This window comes from Schistocerca cancellata, chromosome 1 (assembly GCF_023864275.1).
Source record: "Schistocerca cancellata isolate TAMUIC-IGC-003103 chromosome 1, iqSchCanc2.1, whole genome shotgun sequence".
NCBI classification, from domain to species: Eukaryota; Metazoa; Arthropoda; class Insecta; order Orthoptera; family Acrididae; genus Schistocerca; species Schistocerca cancellata.
In genome coordinates this window covers 158,196,375-158,216,439 of record NC_064626.1, presented here as the reverse complement: position 1 = coordinate 158,216,439, position 20,065 = coordinate 158,196,375, and the positions used below count along the sequence as shown (strand labels likewise).

General features: G+C 43.6%; 1 pseudogene; it reads left to right on the top strand.

Moving 5' to 3' along the window:
* The first annotated feature begins 11,029 nt into the window (after nucleotides 1-11,029).
* On the top strand, nucleotides 11,030-11,147 carry LOC126102619 (5S ribosomal RNA; annotated as a pseudogene).
* Nucleotides 11,148-20,065: the final 8,918 nt, after the last annotated feature.

Genomic DNA, 20,065 nt, shown 5'->3' with positions numbered 1-20,065 from the left:
AAGCAATGGTCCCATAACACTCCCCTGTGGCACGCCAGAGGTTACTTTAACGTCTGTAGACGTCTCTCCATTGAGAACAACATGCTGTGTTCTGTTTGCTAAAAACTCTTCAATCCAGCCACACAGCTGGTCTGATATTCCGTAGGCTCTTACTTTATCAGGCGACAGTGCGGAACTGTATCGAACGCCTTCCGGAAGTCAAGGAAAATGGCATCTTCCTGGGAGCCTGTATCTAATATTTTCTGGGTCTCGTGAACAAATAAAGCGAGTTGGGTCTCACACGATCGCTGTTTCGGGAATCCATGTTGATTCCTACAGAGTAGATGCTGGGTTTCCAGAAACGACATGACACGCGAGCAAGAAACTTGTTCTAAAATTCTACAACAGATCGACGTCAGAGATATAGGTCTATAGTTTTGCCCATCTGCTCGACGACCCTTCGTGAAGACTGGGACTACCTGTGCTCTTTTCCAATCATTTGGAACCTTCCGCTCCTCTAGAGACTTGCGGTACACGGCTGTTAGAAGGGGGGGCAAGTTCTTTCTCGTATTCTGTGTAGAATCGAATTGGTATCCCGTCAGGTCCAGTTGACTTTCCTCTGTTGAGTGATTCCCGTTGCTTTTCTGTTCTTTGGACACTTATTTCGATGTCAAAGCGAATGCTTACCTCATGTAAATGATAATTAATTGAAATCCCCAGCTGCCGACAGGTGTTGTTGATATACCTCGATGGGGACAGCTGAAAATGTGTTCCACGACCGGGACTCGAAAACGGGATCTCCTGCTTACATGGCAGACGCTCAATCCTTCTGAGCCACCGAGGACACGGATGAACACAGCGACTGCAGGGACTTATCCCTTGCACGCTTCCCTCGAGACCCACATTCCCAACTGTCCACAATCTACTCTTACGGTAATCGTTACCTAAGTTGGTGCGAGTAATCAGTGGATGGGCAAATATCTATTAGGAACATTACGTATGTAGATTGTGGACAGTTGGGAATGTGGGTATCGCGGGAAGAGTGCAAAGGATAAGTCCCTGCAGTCGCGCTATTCATGTGTCCTCGGTGGCTCAGATGGTTGCGGCACGGTAGCACATCGTGTTCGGTCAGAGTTGCGTGCTCCCTGTAATAAAAGAACTGAGTCAAGGAATCAACGATCAACTTGAACGGATGTGTTGTGACGTCCGTCCATACCAACTGCAACGCAACAAACTATATCGAACGAAAAAAAGGGAAAAGAAAAAAAAAGATGGATAGAGCGTCTACCATGTAAGCAGGAGATCCCGGGTTCGAGTGCCGGTCGGGGTACACATTTTCAGCTTTTTCAGCTGTCCCCATCGAGGTATATATATCAACAATACCTGTCGGCAGCTAGCTGAAGGTTTCAATTAATTATCATTTATTCTAGAGAAGATGCATGGTCATCAATGGTATCTGTTCTTTTGGGAACAGTTACTATCTTCATACTTAAGTAATGTAGTTATTACGAATCCTGCTTCACAACACCCCTCTCCCTCGTGCATCTACGTGCATCTTAGCGTTATAATAATTCTTCTCTGATTTACAATAAAATATTTTTCGACGTTTTTCTCAGAAAGAGAAGAACTGTTATAACGACGAGACTTTGGAATAAAGAAAATGAAGTGATCGGCGTAGCTAGTTTTCGCGGGCAGTCATTATTAGACTGATGCCAGACCGTGTATCAGTAATAAAGGTTTGAATCGCTAGTGCTGACGTGCATAAAAATTCATTCAAGAGTTATCAACTGCACTTCGTAAATAATGGTGGCCCATCAATCGCATCACCATATCAAAACTTCCACGTTGTCTCGTCTTACAAATTATGAAACAGAAGGAAATTGGTTAGGCTAAGGTAAATACAAATATTTTAGTTAACATCAACATTTCATTTTAACGTACATTTTCTCATAAAATGTACAAGCATGAAAGAATACCGCATCTCCTAATTACAGCGTGCACAAGACAGAAGACGAGAGAGAGAGTGCAATTGCGAAGGAGACAAAATCTCTAGCTAAAGAAATTAGTCTCATCATTTATTTCACAATTTATAGCGTTGCGTTGTTCTAAGGGGTGGTCGATAATGCAACTCAATTTGAAAAACGGGTGTCACAACGTGATGCGTGGCACGCGAAGTCCGCTGTCGGTACAGTAATGTTGAGACAGCATTACAAGGAGAGGAACAGGATCGATTTTAACCAAACTTGGTACACATATCACTCACTGTCTGGAAATCAACGCTGTCGTGGTAACATTCACCTAACTTACCAAGGGTTGAGAGTGGGGGAGAAGAAGCAGTGTAGCTAACATCGCACGAATACCCATACTTTTTTGAAAAAATGGTGCAAATGGCTCTGAGCACTATGGGACTTAACATCTGAGGTCATGAGTCCCCTAGACTTAGAACTACTTAAACCGAAATAACTTAAGGACATCACACACATCCATGCCCGAGGCAGGATTTGAACCTGCGACCGTAGCAGCAGCGCGGTTCCGGAGTGAAGCGCCTAGAACCGCTCGGCCACAACCGCCGGATACTTTTTTCATTCAGTATCTGAGAATGATAGCACTTACAAATTTTCAATGAACTTTGGGCATAGCTTCAAACCTTTGCGAAATTTCTTTCCGCTGACGACCCCCACAAAATGAGGAAAGGAGAATAGTTTATCGCTTAATACATTTTCGCTGTTCATGCAGTAAAACTGGTGCATGAAGCGTGGCGTTTTAATTTATAACTTATTACTTTTTTTAATATTAACTGTATTCACAACACATTTCGCAGTGACATGACAGTGGATATACATGCAAAATAATGTTACTGAACAGCACATAGTTCAGGAGATACGGCATCATAAACTTTGCGCTTGGAGGAAATGAAACTGCAGGCGAAATTCGCTGGAGGAGAAGGGAGGAATAGGAGGTTAGTGTTTAATGTTCCGTCGCCAACGACATCATTCAAGATGGAGCACAAGCTCGGATTAAGGAAGGATGGGGAAGGAAATCGGCAGTGCCCTTGCAAAGGAACCATCCTGGCATTTGCCTGGAACGATTTAGGGAAATCACGGAAATCCTGATAGAGAGGAGGGGAGGAGGACACAGACAGGCAGCGAGTGAGGAGGAGGAGACGGGCGCAGATAGAAGGGAGGAGAAATGGATAGGGAGAGAGGGGAAAGGGGAGAGAGAGAGAGAGAGAGGAGGGCGAGATGGGCAGAAAAAGGAAAGATGAGAAGTGACAGGGAGAGGGAAGAGAAAGGCAGAGAGTGGGAGGAGGAGATGAAGAGACAGAAGAGGAAGAAATGGACAGAGAAAAGGAAAAGAGAGAGAGAGGGGAGAGGAGGAGACAAGCAGGTAGAGGAGAGATGAAGAGATGGAGAGAGGGAGGAGAAAGGAGAACACGGGCAAAAAGAGCGAGGAGGAGATAGAGGGAGACGAGGAGATATACAGAGGGGAAAGGAGCAGATGGACAGAGAGGGAGAAGCAGATGGACAGAGAGAGGGAGAAGGAGGAAATGGACTATTATAACACTGGAATAGGCAACTACAGGTACGCAGATAATCTGTTACAAATTTCCTACAGTTGATGTATTTCTCGATAGTCATACCGTCAGCTGTTATGAAATTATAGTAATAACAAACGAATCGAGAATAAACACAAAGGAATATCTGAATACACATAAACTGTTTATCAGATAGGTGAGAAGTTCTATCAGACTGTTCGCAGGTGGTCCTACTGTCTACAGTAAGAAAGACTAGGATAAACTTTCCACTTAGTGTAATGAATGGCTGCTCCCTTTAAAAAAGAGTAAGTGCACAACAGTGCGTAGGCACTACGCTATACTAAGTATCAAAGAGAAAGAATCTGATTACAAAAGTAGCGACGAACAACTGCAGCAAGTCATATCGTTTAAATATTTCGGTTATCATTGAGTAGCTATCTGAAACAGGACGATCACGTAAAACCAGTGTTAGGGAAGACAAATGGAAGAGTTAGATTTGTTGGCAGGGTTCTGGGACGTGCAGTAGATATGTCAAGAGAAACGTATCCAGGAAAATAGTGCGACCAGTTCTTGAGTATTGCTGTCGGATTTGAAGTTTTTATCAACAGCAGACATGGAAAGAATAGGAATGTAACAGGTCGATATATCCCATTTGATAGCTAACAGAGGTGCTCGGGAAATTTGAGTGGGAATCTATGGAAGAAATGTGACATTGTTTTCGAAAACGCCTGAAGAGTAGATTTACCGAACCGGCTTTCGTGGAAGATTGTGCGCCAGTTCTCCTGTGACCATCGTATATCTCTTGCAGAGTTCACGAGAACAAGCTGCGAGAGGTTAGGTCTCGCAGAGAATGAAAGACATCTGTTGATTCAGTTACCCTTAATTTCGATTACGTATTTTTGCTTATCGATTACGGAAGAGTTCTTTGGTATATTTTCAAACTACTCGCTGGTGGAATTTGATATCCTTCTGCTTCATGGGACGTATTTAGGTTTCACTATCGGTCTTTGCAGTGAGTTTCTCAGCTAATGAACGCACGCCTAGGGCGTGGTGGTGTCACGTGAGCGCGTTGTATTTTAGCAAACAGGGGGAGGTACTTGTAAAGAGGCAGTTGCAAGGAGGCAGTTGCAAGAAAGCAGTTACAAGGAGGCAACTGCAAGAAGGCAGTTGCAAAGAGTCAGTTGTACGGAAGCAGTTGTACTGAGGCATCAGATGTGCACAGTCCTAAGTGGGCTTGCTATGTAACGCAGTGCATGCGATTATGAATTAGTCGGCGCTGGGTAGCTCTCCGTGTGAATTCCGTGGAATTGTGAGTTGGTGTGTTGAGCCGAAAGAGGCCTATTGGAAATTTTTTTTGTGTCAGACAAGCCGTTGTCTGATAACTCTGTTGCCACTCATTTGAACAGAAAGGGTGCATGATATTGGTACTGGTACTGAGAGTGCCTGCAGTATTAGTTTTGAGAGAGAAAGTTATGCTTTCTGAACCGATTTTTTCGAGCACATGTTTCTTCTCTCCATGCATTTCGTTCAACGATCCGAGGAAAGGTGGTACTACTTTCCTTTCCTTAAGGATTGCAGTGTATCTATTGGCAGTGTGACTGATTACGTTTTCTGATTAACGACGTAGTAGAGTGACGAGCTCAGCATACGGTTACCTTTGCGTTCAATATGGTTCAAATGGCTCTGAGCACTATGGGACTTAACATCTGAGGTCATCAGTCCCCTACAACTTAGAACTACTTAAACCTAACTAACCTAAGGACATCACACACATCCATTCCCGAGGCAGGATTCGAACCTGCGACCGTAGCGGTCGCGCGGTTGCAGATTGAAGCGCCTACAACCGCTCGGCCACATCGGTCGGCGAACCATATCAGAACATCTCTAAAATACTGAGACATTGCACCGTTGCGCAATGTATTGGCGTCTGTCGAATAGTACTTGGATTTAGTCAGATGCTCATCATCGATATGGACAGACCCGTCTCCTTTTAGCACACGCTATGAAAGAGCCGACGCACAGTTATTTTTCGTCCCAATTGCTGATATGAAGTACCCTCCGCCACCGCTGTGCTAGAAAATGTTCTCCCGTCTCTGAGTGATATATTTTAGATGAGTCGTTGTGACTCTAACAGCTTTTTGTTGTGCAGAATGCTAAAAACTTTTGTCCGTATTTATATTTCAAACCATAAGTTACAGAACTAGCGAGCTGGTGCACTGTTAGGATATTGTACTCGTGTTCTGACCACCAGCAGTTATCAACGTGTATGTGTTGGGTTATGTCAGTAAGTCGTTTAACGCGAGTGCCGGGATTGGTTCTTCATTAGGGGATATCCGAATTCCTCCCCCATCCTTACTACAATACGAGCTTCTACTCCAGTTTTAATCACGACGGAAATGCAAATCCTAACTTCCGTCTCTTCTTCTACGTTATGTAGATGTATTGTCAAATATGACAATTGGCAATCAAGGGGAATATATAAAATATTTTACAAATTATGTCATTACGCTCCACGAAAAGATTAAGAATACTCGTAACGTAATTTGATAATACATTATTTTGAAAAATACCGCTAGTTATCCACGACCTGCATTGTGTTCTACAGTAAATTTGAAAAGGATTTAATGATCCTGTACTGCTAGGGTTACAGTATGCCAACCGTTTGGCAGAAGAAATACGGACATCTGTTACCAATATAAAAGTGTTTCACTGCAACGTCGCCAGTTCTTGAGCAACATTATTTATTGGACATTAGTGATGCATTATCACAGTACAGAATATTAACTTCATAAAGACAAGAATTATTTGTCAACTTTCATAGACAACTTTATGATTTTTGTCACCCGGTTAACTACACATGCCTACTGTTTCCATCTTTGTTTGCTCTGTACACTACCACTCTGAAATCACCTGAGCTTCTACATTTGTAGTCAACATTGGAAGAACCTCGCATTGTTACAAAGAAAGGCTGCTCATCGTTTTTAGCAATTGGGGAAACTGACGATTTAGAGATCACAGGTGGACCACTGACTATTGACACTTCCTGAGTTTGTTAGTTTTGATAACAATAAGCACTAATTCAAGATATCCTACAACAAAAAATGCAACATTCTGAAGTTGTCGTTTAATAAAATAAATGACATCTTCCGCTAAACAAAGAAATAACATTAAGAAAAACCTAATCTAAATACTGGTACAATCATTGTGATTTCTAAAATTGTGTCTGTTTTAGTCAGTTTCTTGTATTAAGAATCCGGTCAGATGTTGACAGTAGCAATAAATTAGAAACATGTTGCTGAGATATGCTGTACTGTTTATGAATAATTAAGGTTTGAAACAATCTTTACACAAATATATTTTGAACCGGAATAACTTAAAAATTGAAAGAGTAGGAAAGTTTTGCAGAAAAGTCTTCTTTACAGAAGTCTACCAATTCTTCTGAAGTAATTAGTGATGATAAAGATTTTTTCTGCAAGAAGATTTTTTTAGAGCAGAAATATTTACAGTTCAATTAATTGCAACTGAATATTGGCAGGATTACTGATTACTTCAGGCAAATTGATTGTAAAAGGATACAGAAACAAGTGAGCTGCGTAATTTAACGTGTACATGTGTGCTTTCTACGTATTTCTGAACTGTAACAACCTTACAAACGAAATAAAACAATTACATACTAATTACTGATGGAAAGATTGCATGGTCTTATATCTGTGCAGAGACAACTATTGAAAGAGAAATAAACATATGTGTTCACTAGACACCTAATCTGGTCTTGTCAACTCTGACAACGTGTGGAAGTAAAACAAACATTTATGCTTAGTGTTGTGACATCATGATCCTGTTTCCTCTGCTATTGTGGACAACGAGGTATCTGATTACTCCTGATCAGTGAGGAATTTCATTGCCCAGAGTACTACGGCGTTCTCTCATATACAACCTCCACCCCATTTCCTGATCTTTCGACATTTACTTTTTCAGTTCTTTGCTGAAATTTATTCGGAACGCACTGAATATCTCCCGGAACCGCAGTGTGAGCGAGCTTCAATATTTTTAAAGATCTGCTGTCTTCAACAGTACATTGCGCAAACCATCAACACTAATTTTAGACTGTCATTAATATTGCACGGTACTCACAAGGGAACCTCCCCATTGCACCCCCCTCAGATTTAGTTATAAGTTGGCACAGTGGATAGGCCTTGAAAAACTGAACACAGATCACTCGAGAAAACAGGAAGAAGTTGTGTGGAACTATGAAAAAAATAAGCAAAATATACAAAATGAGTAGTCCATGTGCAAGATAGGCAACATCAAGGATAGTGTGAGCTCAGGAGCGCCATGGTTCCGTGGTTAGCGTGACCAGCTGCGGAACGAGAGGTCCTAGGTTCAGGTCTTCCCTCGAGCGAAAAGTTTAATTTTTTATTTTCAGACACTTGCGAAGCTGCACAGGTACACGGAGCAGTATTGTTTACGTGATCATGTGTTAGTTATCAAAGTTCAGGCACTCACACATAATCAACTTCGCTCTCCAAAATTCCAGGACATGTTCAGATTTGCTTGGACATATGCAGGATTTGACGGTCTAGACACGGAAAAATTGAAAACGTTAAGAACATATGTTTTGACAGAGCACAGGGAAACCTGTGCGACTGTGAAACTGTTGCATTCATTTGTTGCAGTTTATGTGACGAACTCTTATGCTTTCATCACTTTTTTGGGAGTGATTATCACAACCACAAGAAAACCTAAATCGGGCAAGGTACAAGAATCTTTTTACCCGTTCGCCAAGTGTACGAGTTACGTGGGTCGACAACATATTCCTATCACGTGAAGCACATGCCGTCACCAGTGTCGTATAGACTATATCACACGTGTTTTCCTGTGGAGGAATCGGTTGACCTATGAGCTTGCGATCAAATGTTTTCGGTTCCCATTGGAGAGGCACGTCCTTTCGTCTACTAATCGCACGGTTTTGCGGTGCTGTCGCAAAACACAGGAACTAAACTTATTACAGTGAACAGAGACGTCAATGAACGAACGGAGAGATCATAACATTGCGAAAATAAAAAAAGTAAACTCTTCACTCGAGGGAAGTCTTGAACCAAGGACCTCTTGTTCCGCAGCTGCTCACACTAACCACGCGACCACGGCGCTCCTGAGCCCGCACGATCCTTGATGTTGCTTATCTTGCGCATGGACTACTGAGTTTGCATAGTTTGCTTATTTTTTTCATAGTTCCACACAACTTCTTCCTGTTTTCTCGATTGATCTGTGTTCAGTTTTTCAAGGCCTATCGACTGTGCCAACTTATAACTAAATCTGATGGGCGTGCGTTGGGGAGGTTCCCTTGTCAGTATTACACAATATACATAGATCAAAAAACGTTTTTCATCACCCTGATACACTGATAAGTCGAAACATAACGATCACTGCCCACCGCAACGTTGGATGCCGCCTTGTGGCGTTGCAGGCACGTGGTGCGGTAACGAAAGTATGTAAAGCTTAAGCAGACACGGACGGCGATCACCCTAGCGAAGATATAAGCTGCAGATGGGGAAATCGAGTGAGATAAGCGACTTTGACAAAGGGCATATTATTATTATTAAGCAGAGCCGGTGAACGAGTACCTCGAAATCGGCGAGGCTGGTCTAAAGTTCAAGCGTTACTATCGTGAGCATCTACGGAAAGAGGTAGAAGTTAATGAAACTACCACTAGGCTCTAAATGGTTAGGCGTCCACTACTCTTCATAGAACTTGTGGTTCGGAGACTTGTCTGCTCTGTAAAGTAGGTTAGATAGGTGATCTGCGGCATCTCTACCGAATGAGCATAATCTTGGTGCACGCACAAGTGTTTCGCAGCACACCGGTTATCGTACGTTGTTGAACATGGAGCTCCGCAGCAAACCATCCCTACGTGTTATATTGGTCGCCCAATCATTGATATTCCTATATTGGCACTATATCACTCCAATACACGAAGCTTGTTAGCACTTGACGTAGCTGATGTGTCGACAGAAGTGCCGACACAGTGTTATTTTGAGGGGGCCGATATGCACGCTATAAGCTCACCCAGAATATCGTGAAGTCTGAAACAGGACGCTCAATGAATGCTATAAAGAAAAGAACGTAATGTCTGTTTACTTAACTTTAATCCATCCTTTTTGGTATACATCGTTCTTGTTGAGACATGCTTTAGACGATAATTATCAATTGCTATGTAAGGCTAATGGCGCCTTGCTAGGTCGTAGCCATGGACTTAGCTGAAGGCTATTCTAACTATCTGCTCGGCTAATGAGCGATGCTTCGTCAGTGTAGTCGCTAGCAAAGTCGTCGTACAACTGGGGCGAGTGCTAGTCCGTCTTTCTAGACCTGCCATGTGGTGGCGCTAGGTCTGCAAGTACTGACAGTGGCGACACGCGGGTCCGACATGTACTAATGGACCGCGGCCGATTTAAAGCTACCACCTAGCAAGTGTGGTGTCTGGCGGTGACACCACAGTAGCGAAATGGGTTGGTGCCATTAAGTTGTATTGTAGTAGTTGCTGCTGCTGCTGGCTGGTGCACTGCTGTATCTTGATGATAATGTTGGCTCTATATGTATTCGTCTAGGGGTAAAAAGATGAGGTCCCGTGTTGTTGATGTGCTTGTTGACAAATAATGAACGACAGCATAAGTGAACTTCAACTATTTATTGGCATGATAGCCATCTTAACTCCGCTGACCACCCAAAGACTTTGTCACAGTACAGAGTAACACTTCTTTTACAACATCTTTGCATTGTTATTCCACATAAGACAATAACATACACACTTTACAAAAGTTCTGTCCCGACTGAGCTGACGAGGCTTCTTGCTGCTTGTACTGACACCCAATCACCTGACCACGTTCGAAGTCAGTGAGTTCCGCGGAGCGCCCCATTCTGTTCTCTCACGATGTCTAACGACTACTGAGATTGCTGATATGGAGTACCTGGAAGTAGGTGGCAGCACAATGCACCTAATATGAGAAACGTATGTTTTTGGGGATGTCCGGATACGTTTGATCACATAGTGCCGATTTCTGAGAATTTTGAGTCAAGGGAACTGTGAGCACACTGCTCCAGAATTGAATTCGGCCTTCGAAGAGGCTACAGGGTATCATGTATCGTATCAAACTATTAGAAGACGATTGAATGATGCAAACCTCCATTCCAGACGGCCATGGTGAGCACCTTGTCATGCAACAGAACGCCACAGACTGTTACAGAAGGACAAGGAATCACGCAGAATGGACGCCCCAGGATTGGAGTCAGGTGTTTATGGATGAAACTAAGACCTGTTTGTACCCTGATAATCGCAGACAACGTGTTTGGAGACAACCCGATAATTCGAACACCTTCAACACTGTGTCCAACATGTGCGACAAGGTGGTGGTGGAGTGATGTTATCGGGTGGCCACAGACACCTTCATGGTTGTTGAGGAGCAATCTAATTGCTCTGGGGCACAGGAGCGAGATTTTGTCGTTAATAGTGGGACTGTAGCCAACGGCCTTGCCGCAGTGGTAACACCGGTTCCCGTCAGATCACCGAAGTTAAGCGCTGTCGGGCTGGGCTAGCACTTGGATGGGTGACTATCCGGTCTGCCGAGCGCTGTTGGCAAGCGGCGTGCACAGAGCCCTTGTGAGGCAAACTGAGGAACTACTTGATTGAGAAGTAGCGGCTCCGGTGTCGGAAACTGACATACGGCCTGGAGAGCGGTGTTCTGACCACACGCCCCTCCATATCCGCATCCAAACACGCCTATGGGCTGAGGATGACACGACGGCCAGTCGGTAGCTTTGGGCCTTCATGGCCTGTGCGGGAGGAGATTAGTTCAGTTTTAGTGGGACTGGATCACCAAGAGTCTGGTGTCAATTTCAGCTTGGTGGACGATCGCCGTGCTGTTCTCGTGAACACGTTCCATCAACAAGATACAATCACCAGATTGATCTACCTGTTCCCTGGAATGAACCCAATCGGACACATGAGGAATCGATTGAGACCAGATACTTTCGGACGTAGATAATGACCACGTACTGTGTCCGACTTACCCAGAAGCATCACTGAAGAATGGTACAGTCTGAACTTGATCTGGCTTGATGATTTGTTCGATGATATGCCGCAACAGATTCAAGTCTGCATCCGAGCAATGGGACGTTCCGACAAGTATTAGCGATGCTCAGGCGTGCTGCGAGACCTCACCCCCACCTACCCCATGGTAAATAGACTGTTTTTTGTCATTACACACTTTTTTTTAAATATTTGTTTGGTGACTTGGACGCGTTGAAAATTTACGTAGGGGAACTCGGGGCGGAACGGGATACTTAATGTTTAACAATTTCTACAAAATAAGGGAACACAAGGAAACACTTCTTCAAGTCTCCAGAATGAGATTTTCAGTCTGCAGCGGAGTGTGCGCTGATATGAAACTTCCTGGCAGATTAAAACTGTGTGCCCGACCGAGACTCGTCTCGTAAAGTTTGGAAGGTAGGAGACGAGATACCGGCAGAAGTAAAGCTGTGAGTACCGGGCGTGAGTCGTGCTTCGGTAGCTCAGTTGGTAGAGCACGTGCCCGCGAAAGGCAAAGGTCCCGAGTTCGAGTCTCGGTCGGACACACAGTTTTAATCTGCCAGGAAGTTTCACTTCTTCAAGTGATAAAAAAAACTCCTTGTAGTGTAACCTAATGTACCTTACTTTAAAATCACTTAAAACAATACATTTTGCATTTTTTACAATTTTTCAAAGAAAGTCTTGCATATTTCCCGTTCCGCCCCACCAACGGAGCAGACTGGGATAAGGGTATTTTTTGTTGAATTGTTGCATAAAGTTTGAATTTCAATTACGAATATCGTATTAAACTATGACAAAATGTTGTATAGCAGGCAATTCAGACTAAGGAATGTGTAATTTAAACAATTAAAAAGTCATTCTTCAAAATAAGAAAATATTTTAATGTCATTCTGAAAAATGTACAGTGCTTAATAACCACCAAACCACTAACTACTAGGCCTTTGGACAATAGTCACAAATCAGTATTTCCTCTTCATCTTCACTGTCTATGCCAGCACATGAATTGTGTGCCCACTCTGGCATGCGACCCAGCCCTCATTAGAAACGGAGTAGAAGTCCCCACAGTAGAGACACTCAGCATCCTCTCTCTCTGATTCTCTCTTGTCCATTATCTTCTTCCTTTTATTTTTCTTAAGGTTTTTGATGTCCTCTGTTTTGTTTATTTTTTTTTTTTTGGGTGTACAGTTTGATATTTTTGCCTTAAGTTGCATTGCACCTGACGTCTCTGTCCCGACATTGTTTATATTTGTGCACCCTCCTCCTTTCTGTAGGCCTACTTTACGTGAGACAGAATTCTGCAGTTCCTTCTTATAAGGAGAATCTGTTAATAAGACGGTTTTTCCTTTTCGTCTTGTAGTCCGCCGTGTATTTTGACAGATTAGTGGGATTGGAATGACAGCCTCGGGCGATATCTGGAAAGCTGAGTTGTTCGGCGAACATAGCTGGTTGGGAGAGTCTGGCATCCATGAACATCCAGGCTGAGTTTGCTTTCTACTTGCATCAAAATATGACGGGGCAGAACGCGACACTATCCCATTCTGCCCCGTCCTGTTCCGCCCCAAGAGCACTTTTGAGGTTAACAACTTTTATGGAGCGTAATAACTGACGTATTTAAACGCATATGCACTTTAAGGAAATGTGTCATTTTAGGGTATACAATTAACAGCTTACCTGTCGTTGAAATTCACCAAACGTTAGAACAACGCAAGTGATAACGTGACGGACAACAATTCACTTAGATCTCGCACTTCAAACTAAATCAGAATGGCTGCCCTCACTTCCCTTCCGTTCGGAGAAACAGTTACATGCCCATACAACAGGTTGCAACACTGTCCAGTCTAAAAATGAGAAATTTCCCATTGTACCCCGCTATCCCGTTCTGCCCCGAGTTCCCCTGTACGCGTGCCCCAGAGTCAACTTGAGTTTTCTGTATCCTGAATTTCACTATAAAGGGGTGATGCAATTTTTTTGTTGGTGTGTGTGAGTGTATTGAGCTTGAGACAGTCCCTTTATCCTTGTGCCGCATCAGGCCATGCCTTGACTCCCCCAGACTCGGCGCCACGCGACTACCTGGCGCTGGAAGGGCGGCGTCAGGGCCGAGGACTCCCCAGGACCGCCTGCGATGAAGCGAAAGTGAAAGGCGGTGTTTCGCCTTCGCCCTGGGTGCCTCCTCGATTTATCTCGCTGTTCCCACACCGTCCAGCGCGGAAACAAAGAGCGGGCCGAGCGACATTTTTACCTGGCTCTTCCTTATCTCTTCAATTTTGTTTTTGTCCACGGCTGAGGGGGACGATGTATGCTCCGAGGAGGGGTGGCTAGAGGAAAGAGACGTACATCGCAGGCGGGAATGGTGGTATTCCAGGACCGCGTTCCGGTGCTGTTAATTCGACAGACGGAGGAGATCGCCTCTGAACACAGTGCTATACGTAGCCTTCAAAATGGCGTCTGAAACAGAGGTCTGTTCCAACTGCACAACTGGTCATTAAAATTGCTACACCAGGAAGAAATGCAGATGATAAAAGGGTATTCATTGGACAAATATATTATAACAGAACAACCACCTCTGTCCGTAACAACGGCCTTAATACGCCTGAGCACTGAGTCAAACAGAGCTTGGATGGCGTGTACAGGTACAGCTGCCCACGCAGCTTCAACACGATACCACAGTTCATCAAGAGTAGTGACTGGCGTATTGTGACGAGTCAGTTGCTCGGCCACTATTGACCAGACGTTTTCAGTTGGTAAGAGATTTGGAGAATGTGCTGGACAGGGCAGCAGTCGAACATTTTCCGTATCCAGAAAGGCCCGTACAGGACCTGCAACATGCGGTCGTGCATCATCCAGCTGAAAGGTAGGGTTTCGCAGGGATCGAATGAAGGGTACTGCCATGGGTCGTAACACATCTGAATTGTAACGTCCACTGTTCAAAGTGCCGTCAGTGAGAACAAGGGGTGACCGAGACGTGTAACCAATGGCACCCCATTACCATCACGCCGGGTGATACTCCAGTATGGCGATAACGAACACACGCTTCCAATGTGCGTTCACCGCGATATCGTCAAACACGGATGTGACCATCAAGATGCTGTAAACAGAACCTGGATTCATCCGAAAAAATGACATCTTGCCATTCGTGCACCCAGGATCGTCGTTGATTACACCATCGCAGGCGCTCCTGTCTGTGATGCAGCGTCAAGGGTAACCGCAGCCGTGGTCTCCGAGCTGATAGTCCATGCTGCTGCAAACGTCGTCGAACTGTTCGTGCAGATGGTTGTTGTCTTGCAAACGTCCCCATCTGTTGATTCAGGGATCGAGACGTGGCTGCACGATCCGTTACAGCCATGCGGATAAGACGCCTGTCATCTCGACTGCTAGTGACACGAGGCCGTTGGGATTCAGCACGGCGTTCCGTATTACCCTCCTGAACCCACCGATTCCATATTCTGCTAACAGTCATTGGATCTCGACCAACGCGAGCAGCAATGTCGCGATACGATAAAGCGCAATTGCGATAGGCTACAATCCGACTTTTATCAAAGTACCATCACGGTACGCATTTCTCCTCCTTACACGAGGCATCACAACAACGTTTCTCCAGGCAACGCAGTCAACTGCTGTCTGTGTATGAGAAATCGGTTGGAAACTTTCGTCATGTCAGCACGTTGTAGGTGTTGCCACCGGCGCCAACCTTGTGTGAATGCTCTGAAAAGCTAATCATTTGGATATCACAGCATCTTCTTCCTGTCGGTTACATTTCGCATCTCTAGCACGTCATCTTCGTGCTGTAGCAATTTTAATGGCCAGTATTGTAGACAACTCTCACTGAGTTTCTTTTCTCTAGAACCAAGCATCGCTGGTATTTATAGGCGCTTGCAGTACGTCCCCTGATACCTGGCGGTGGAAGAAAGAACAGAGTCGTTGTGCGAGGCCCTTGCCATCAACCTGTCACATCTCCCGCGAGCTGGCCGGCTCTCGGAGCTGTTACTCCTTCGACGTTGGAAGATGAGGACACTTTCATTCGAGTTGATCGACGAATCAAAATCAAACATCTCACTGTCCAACTGGACGTCTCTTTTGATAGTGCTGATACGCTCTTCCACCAGTTGGAGTATTCAGAGACGCGTGTCCGCTAGGTTCCTTGCCCTCTAACAGTAGACCACAAAGAGCAACGAAGGATCATCTATGCGGAACTACTTGCGCATTACGAGGCTGATCGTGACAATTTTTTTCGAACATTGTCACAGGCGATGAAGCAAACTTCATCAACCAGAAGAAAAACGGCAATCCAGTGAGTGGCGCGAAAGTTCCTTTTCTCCGAAGAACAAAGTCGCGCCGGCCGCTGTGGTCGAGCGGTTCTAGGCGCTTCAGCCCAGAACCGCACTGCTGCTACAGTCGCAGGTTCGAATGATGCCTCGGCCATGGATGTGTGTGATGTACTTAGGTTAGTTAAGTTTAAGTAGTTCTAAGTCTAGGAGACTTATGACCTCAGATGTTAAGTTCCATAGTGCTCAGAGTCATTTGAACCATTTTTTGAACAATGTCGCACTCTCAACCACTGAAGTCTTGGAGACGCTCTTCTGCCACTCTGAAAGGATCATTCTGTTTGATATCCTCTCTAATAGTGCTAACTATCAACTCTGAAGTGCATTGTGCTACCTCAGGAAACTGAAGAAACAACTTCGGCCCGTTCGCCGCCACAAAAATGCAAACGTAATTCTCCTTCTCGATGACAACGCATCCGAGAGGAGCTCACAAACCTTCGTTGGACTGGTTTCTCTCCTTCACCCTGCAGCCTATGTAACATCATAGATTAAGGATCGACCTGCGACAGCAATCGCACAACTTGCGGACGGGCCGCTAGACGCCGCCGCGAGCGCTAAGAGTGCATTGCGGTCGCAGGCGCGCGTGTTGCGTACGGGCCGCGGGGTGCCGCTACGAGCGCCACCGTATATAAGTGCCGACGGAGTTCGGCCAGCTCTCATTTTCTTGGCATCTCAATTTTACTTATTCTCTTATTTGCTTAGCTCTTATTCGTGTATTGCTCATGTTATTGTGCTCTCTTTCAGCCACTCTGATTGTTTTGATTTACTCCCAATTGAGAAGTGCTCATTTTGGCATTTCACTTTTGCGTATTTCTCATTTTGCTAATAATATGCTCCTTAGCTTTTTACAGTTGAATTGATTAACATAGTCTCACGTACTGTTTGTTCATTTCAGCCTGTTCATATCTTGATGTTCTTTAAACACAGTATTAATGATCGGAATTATTCCTTCCCTTAAACTTGTGTAAAGTATTCTCGATGTAGGATTTGTTCTGTGACACAGGTGTAAGGTTTTGAATATAAATTATATACGAAACTGTGCTTTAAAAGGAATTTATTTTTTCAGTTTGTACTGCATCAGACGACAATTTTGTGATATGAGGGAGAAATTTGAGGGGCGAACCCACGGAAATAGTCTTAAGTGATCGCCTTTAAAAATAAAAATTTGTGTGACACTGAAAGACGTGACACTGTAGGCACCGAAAAGATATATAATTATATATATATATAATTATACGTCACATCCGGATCTCGCACCTTCCCACTTCCGTCAGTTTGGTCCAATGAAGGATGCACTCCATGGGTAGAAGTACGTGGACGCTGGGACGTTATTGATGCAACAAGACGACGGCTCCGACATACAGGCCCACGCAGCAAGACCGTCTCATTGAACGGAAATTACGTTGAAAAATAGGATTTTCTAGCCAAAAGAGTGGGGACTAATATGGTGTATTGCAATTATGAGTAAAACCAAACTCCATTAAAAAAAAACTGTTGCATTACTTATGAACGGCTCTGGTACATTACGAGTGTCTTGAAATTCAGTAGCATCGCAGTCGAGACAGTTTTGTCAATACCGTATTTAATCGTCTATCTGTTACATTATTAGTCATCTACACACCAATAATCGGTAAACGAAATCAAATTGACTAGAAACATTATCAAAATTCAATTACAAGCTAAATCCATTTTGAAGCAGATGTTATTTGAAACTAACAAACTTCCATTTTTAAGACAGATAAAACTGTTAAGACATTAAAGAAACTTAATTTATTTTCAAATTCCACATGTTCCATAGTAAGAGACCTTATGTTTCAATGTGCAAGATGCCGCACGACCGACGAAGTATAGCTTAAGTGACTATTGTTGTTGATGTGGTCTTCAGACCTGAGACTGGTTTGATGCAGCTCTCCATGCTACTCTATACTGTGCAACCTTCTTCATCTCCCAGTACCTACTGTAACCTACATCCTTTTGAATCTGCTTAGTGTATTCATCTCTTGGTCTCCCTCTGCGATTTTTACCCTCCACGCTGCCCTCTAATACTAAATTGGTGATCCCTTGATGCCTCAGAATAATCCCTACCAACCGATCCCTTCTTCTAGTCAAGGTGTGCCACAAATTTCTCTTCTCTCCAATTCTGTTCAATACCTCCTCATTAGTTATGTGATCTACCCATCTAATCTTCAGAATTATTCTGTTGCACCACATTTGGAAAGCTTCTATTCTCTTCTTGTCTAAACTATTTATCGTCCATGTTTCAGTTCCATATATGGCTACACTCCATACAATTACTTTCAGAAACGACTCCCTGACACTTAAATCTATACTCGATGTTAACAAATTTCTCTTCATCAGAAATGCTTTCCTTGCCATTGCCAGTCTACATTTTATATCCTCTCTACTTCGACCGTCATCAGTTATTTTGCTCCCAAAATAGCAAAACCCATTTACTACTTTAAGTGACTCGTTTCCTAATCTAACACCCTCAGCATCACCAGACTTAATTCGACTACATTCCATTATCCTCGTTTTGCTTTTGTTGATGTTCATCTTATATCCTCCCTTCAAGACACCATCCATTCCGTTCAACTGCACTTCCAAGTCCTTTGCTGTCTCTGACAGAATTACAATGTCATCGGCGAACCTCAAAGTTTTTATTTCTTCTCCATGGATTTTAATACCTACTCCGAATTTTTCTTTTGTTTCCTTTACTGCTTGCTCAATATACAGATTGAATAACATCGGGGAGATGCTACAACCCTGTCTCACTCCCTTCCCAACCACTGCTTCCCTTTCATGTCCCTCGACTCTTATAACTGCCATCTGATTTCTGTGCAAATTGTAAATAGCCTTCCGCTCCCTGTATTTTACCCCTGCCACATTCAGAATTTGAAAGAGAGTATTCCAGTCAACATTGTTAAAAGCTTTCTCTAAGTCTACAAGTACTAGGAAATTAGGTTTGCCTTTCCTTAATCTTTCTTCTAAGATAAGTAGTAAGGTCAGTATTGCCTCACGTGTTTCAACATTTCTACGAAATCAAAATTGATCTTCCCCGAGATCGGCTTCTACCAGTTTTTCCATTCGTCTGTAAAGAATTCGCGTTAGTATTTTGCAGCTGTGACTTATTAAACTGATAATTCGGTAATTTTCGCATCTGTGAACACCTGCTTTCTTTGGGATTGGAAATATTATATTCTTCTTGAAGTCTGAGGGTATTTCGCCTGTCTCACACATCTTACTCACCAGATGGTAGAGTTTTGTCAGGACTAGCTCTCCCAAGGCCGTCAGTAGTACTACTCCCGGGGCCTTGCTTCGACTCAGGTCTTTCAGTGCTCAAACTCTTCACACAGTATCGTATCTCCCATTTCATCTTTATTGAAATCCTCTTCCATATGTTGTCTAAATAGTTCCAAAAACATATTGCATTCCACTGTCCATATAATTCTGTACCTGAGGAATTAACAATATATTCCAAATAAGTTTAATGAATTATACAGAACATAAATGCATAGAAACGAAATATTTAGAAATACTGTGCAAAAAACAACCTCTTGTTTGACAACAACAAAAACTGTAGAAAATGGCGGAAACTGTTGATGACGGTCTCTAGCGCGCATTACTTCTACATCTACATCTACATGGATATTCTGCAAATCACATTTAAGTGGCTGGCAGAGGGTTCATCGAACCACCTCCACAATTGTCTATTTTTCCAATCTCGTATAGCGCGTGGAAAGAACAAACAGTTACATCTTTCTATACGAGACCTGATTTCCCTTATTTTATGGTAGTGATCGTTTCTCCCTATGTAGGTCGGTGTCAAGCGGAGAAAGTTGGTGATTGGAATTTCGTGAGAAGATTCGTCGCAACGAGAAACGCCTTTCTTTTAATGATGTCCAGCCCAAATGCTGTATCATTTCAATGACATTCTCTCTCATATTTCGCGATTATACAAAACGTGTTGCTATTCTTTGAACTTTTTCCATGTACTCTGTCACTCCTGTCTCGTAATGATTCCACAACGCGCAGCAGTATTCTGAAACAGGAATGACAAGCGTAGTTTAGGCAGTCTCCTTAGTAGGTCTGTTACATTTTCTAAGTATCCTGCCAATAAAACGCAGTCTTTGGTTATCCTTCCCCACA